Source organism: Mus caroli, chromosome 7 (genome assembly GCF_900094665.2).
Source record: "Mus caroli chromosome 7, CAROLI_EIJ_v1.1, whole genome shotgun sequence".
Lineage (NCBI taxonomy): Eukaryota > Metazoa > Chordata > Mammalia > Rodentia > Muridae > Mus > Mus caroli.
Window position 1 is genome coordinate 129,196,311 of NC_034576.1, and position 4,445 is coordinate 129,200,755.

General features: G+C 50.3%; 1 pseudogene; it reads left to right on the forward strand.

Annotated features, from left to right (window-relative positions):
* Window positions 1–443: 443 nt before the first annotated feature.
* Window positions 444–1,426, forward strand: LOC110299469 (annotated as a pseudogene).
* Window positions 1,427–4,445: the final 3,019 nt, after the last annotated feature.

Sequence of the window (4,445 nt, forward strand, 5' to 3'; positions counted from 1 at the left end):
AACACTACCCACTAGGTCCAATCAGGGCCAAGCATATATTCTGATGTAGTTTCTATCTACATACCTCCCACTTACATGTGATCAAGCACATCGAGGAGTCGGGTCAAACAAACTTGTTTAGGGGACAAATGAATGCTTTGTTATCTAATCTAATTTAACAATAGCATCCAGCATTTCAGGAACTATCTGTCCTTAGGCCAGGGGCACACAGGTTAGAGGCATTTTTGTCTTATGAACCTCTTAGGCACAGTAATTAAAACTTAAAAACATAACTTTGGCTCGTACAATAAGTATCTGCAACCTAGAGATCAATAAATAGGAAATCATTTTTAAAAGACACCTGCCAGCAACTCCGGGCTTGATCCCGGCCCAAGCTCGTCGGCGGTGTACTGGCATGCGTGGAGGCTGTAGTCACAGTGGCACCCGCAGGGACGGAGGAGAGAATGAGTGAAGAGGATCAGGGCTCCGGCACTACTACAGGCTGCAGGCTGCCCAGGTCAGGGCCCCAGCAAGAAGGCAGCCAAGCACAAGGCAGCTGAGGTGGCCCTCAAACACCTCAAAGCAGAGAGCCATGCTGGAACCAGCCCTGGAGGACAGCAGTTCTTTTTCTCTCCTAGACTCTTCACTGCCTGACGACACCCCTGTCGTGGCTGCAGAAGCTGCTGTCCCTGTTCCATCTGCTGTACTAAACAGGAGCTGGTGGTGCAAAAAGCTGGCGTTTGCCAGAGTACATGGTGACCCAGGAGTCTGGGCCTGCTCACCGCAAAGAGTTCACCATGACTTGCCGGGTGGAGCGTTTCATTGAGATTGACAGTGGCACTTCCAAAAAGCTGGCAAAGCGTAACGCAGCAGCTAAGATGCTCTTTCGAGTGCACGGTACCTCTGGACACCCGGGATGGCAACGAGGCAGAGCCTGATTCGCCATTTTTCCATTGGCGTGAGCTCTTGCTTGGATGGACTGAGGAATCGTGGGCCAGGCTGCGCCTGGGATTCCTTGCGGAATTCTGTGGGAGAAAAGATCCTGTCCCTTCGTGGTTGCTCCGTGGGCTCTCTAGGGGCTCTGGGATCTGCCTGCTGCAGTGTCCTCAGTGAGCTCTCTGAGGAGCAGGCTTTCCATGTCAGCTATCTGGATATTGGTATGGCCACCTAGAGACTGGGGATGGAGGGGACTGGATCAAAGCAAGTATAAAGGAGTTGGGAGATGGGTGATGTGTACACTGTTTGGTGCCCCCTCCCCACCAGTGCCTCCCTCCTCTTTCTTGGTTTCCAGAGGAACTGAGCCTGCGTGGGCTCTGCCAGTGCCTAGTGGAACTGTCCACCCAGCCAGGCACTATGTGATATGGTTCTGCAACCACCAGGGAGGCAGCCCGAGGTGATGATGCTGCTCACCGCGTCTTACCTCGGGATCATGGCCGGTAGCAAGTAGCATCCCTCTGCAGTGATGGATATGCATCTTTTACTTCTTGCTCCTTCTGCCCTGGGTCCATGTATCCACCTAGCTCTGGTACCCTCCAGAGCCGCTGACACAGCCTGTCTACCTTGAGACTGAGGAAGGCACAGGCAAGCAAGGAGCCATGAACCACAGGGCCCCAGCCAGCACAGGATTTGCCCTCATTCCGTGGATGATGAATCTATTGGAGTCCAGAATAAATGCTGCTCTTTGGCTTCCTAAACCCTGCTCTCTCTGGCCCTGGGTCACGAGGGTGTAAGGGATAAACATGGGGAAAAAAAAAAAAAAAAAGACACCTGCCAGGTAATGGTGGCGCACACCTTTAATCCCAAAACTTGGCAGAGGCAGGTGGATCTCTGGTTTTGAGGCCAGCCTGGTCTACAGAGTGAGTCTAGGGCAGCCAGGGCTACACAGAGAAACCCTTTCTCAGAAAAACAACAAAACCCAAGGCACTTAAGGGAACTCAGAAAATAGTATCATCAGGTGCCCCCGTTGTTTGTCCCTATACTGAGAAGTAGGAACAGGAGCAGGAGCCCCCAGGCTTGGGGGTGCAGAAACCAAGGCAGACCATAGGTGTGAGGCAAAAGAGTGTCCTGGCTCAGCCGGAGGAAGCAGGCTTGGAGACCTCAGAGAGAGAACAGACTTTGGACTCAGAATCAATTCTGTCTCCACTTTTCCTTGGGAGCCACACCACTAAGTGTCAGTGCTCTGGGTTACTTAGGATGGTTTATCAAAGAAAGAAAGCCACTACAGGATGAATTTAAACTTCTCAGCAGCAGGGGGATCCCTCAAGGACGCCCCCAAACCCTTTTTGCACAAAAGGCACTTTTAGCAAATCAATTTCCACATACCAAAACCTCTTTTTGTTTTGTTTTGTTTTGTTTTGTTTTTCGAGACAGGGTTTCTCTGTGTAGCCCTGGCTGTCCTGGAACTCACTTTGTAGACCAGGCTGTCCTTGAACTCAGAAATCCACCTGCCTCTGCCTCCCAAGTGCTGGGATTAAAGGCGTGTGCTACCATGCCCGGCACCAAAACCTCTTATATGATGTCGGGGTTGTCTTGAAAGAACCATCATCTAAGCAATTCTCAGTCATCGGAGACTTCCTGGCTTGCCAGGCCTGTCTTGAGACTAAGTTATGCAAAGGCTCTGAGAATCCTTCAAAAGAACAAACCCACGAAATCTCAGAGAACAGTCACTGACAAAGGCTACTTCAAAGCCTGGGTGCCATCACTCAGGAATCCATGCCAGATACACGGGCTCTGCTAAAATGTACCCATATCTCAGTGGTTCTTCCGCACAGAAAAACTGGTCATGAACTCTGGCTCGTCGGGTAGAGCCCTGGCTTCCCTGGCTGGTGAGGCTGCTGAGATGCTTCGAGTCTCCTTGGAGAGAAGGGGAGAGGATGCTGTGCTTCTCCCAAAAGCACAGCTCCTGCTCCTGCGGCTCCCACTGTAAGGGTAAGAAAATCACTGAAGGGAGACCCCAGACTCAGTTTGCAAAAACAGTGTTTACTCTGCAGAAACATACAGCACGTAAGACCAACCATTCTCTAAAATGGCGACCCCAGACAAAGGCACGCAGGCCTTCTTATAGGGAACCAGGAGAACTCTCTAGAAGGATTAAGTAATCTAAAATTTCATTGGCGGTTGCTGGGGCTGTGGGTGGGGTCATAGATGGTCAGTGGTCTGCATTCCTGTGTCACGAATGTTCAACCATGTGATGAAATAGGGCAGCCCAGCACAGCTGGCCCATCCTGAGATAAGCTATTTCCCCATCCTGTGGTTATCCCCAGGCTGTTCCCTGGGAGAGGGTTTTATGATCTTGTTCTGGATTGTACGGTCTGTTCCTAGAGTTTGTTCCTGGTGCCTTATGATTTAGTTTCTGGGACTTACAGCCTCTTCCTGAAGCTGGTGCCTTATGGCCTTTTGTGAAGACAAATGGGGTTCTTGTTGCCCCTTCACCACAGCCACCACAGCTGTCCCACTCATGCGGGGACCTTATCATGCAGGGCTCAGTGGACTAGGCTACATCACTCACTCATTCTTTTTAGAGCTACCAGAGCCATTATCTTATTCTGAGCAAGAGTTGAAACTCCTTCATCCTATGAATGAGGGCCTAGGACTTAATTAAACCTCCTGCATCAAAAGAGATCTATGGGCCAGCAGCTTGGCCCTGAGGCACAGATGAGGCAGGTTTCAGAAGGAAAAGTGAGTTTGCGATCCAGTTCACCCTGCTCAATCCAGCTGAACTGCCGCTGAGTTTCCCCAGAGGAGGTTCTTTCTAAACATCCTAGACAGAAGACACACAAACACCACATTCACTACAGATTCACACAATGATTTCAACAGACCCTTCCACTGTTTTCCTAATGTGTAGAGAAAGTCTTCCGGGAAAGGAGCCTGGGTCCTGGGTGGGCAGACAGTCCTACCTCAACGTTAGCTTTACTAGGAAGCTCCCTGAGGACTTGAGAAGAGCCCTCTTACCCCACAGGCTGAGATCTGACTGAGAGCTGGCGACCAGTCTTGGTAACTTACCTTAACCTGCAGGTTCTTTGTTTCTTTTTCCTTGCCTCAGAGTTTGAACTGTCCTTTAGCAAAACAGAAAGCCATTCAGAGGAAGCACCCGGAGCACCACCTGGGAGCACTCTTCATTTGCCTTCCTCGGGGATTCCTCCTCTCAGGCTGGCTGGACATCCTTTCCAATAGCACAAGGGGCTGGCGTGGAACGAATCTTACTGGGATCTCCAAGATAACACAGGGTGTTTGGCTTTGGCTTTGGACCTCAGACAAGAGACCAGTGAACTTACCTGAGTATGGCTTCCCAATAAATCTGCCTTTAATATAATCTAATCTGGGGGCTGGAGAGATGGCNCAGCAGTTAAGAGCACTGACTGTTCTTCCAGAGGCCCTGAGTTCAATTCCCAGAAACCACATGATGGCTCACAACCATCTGTAGTGGGCATCTGATGCCTTCATATTATATTATACTATATTAT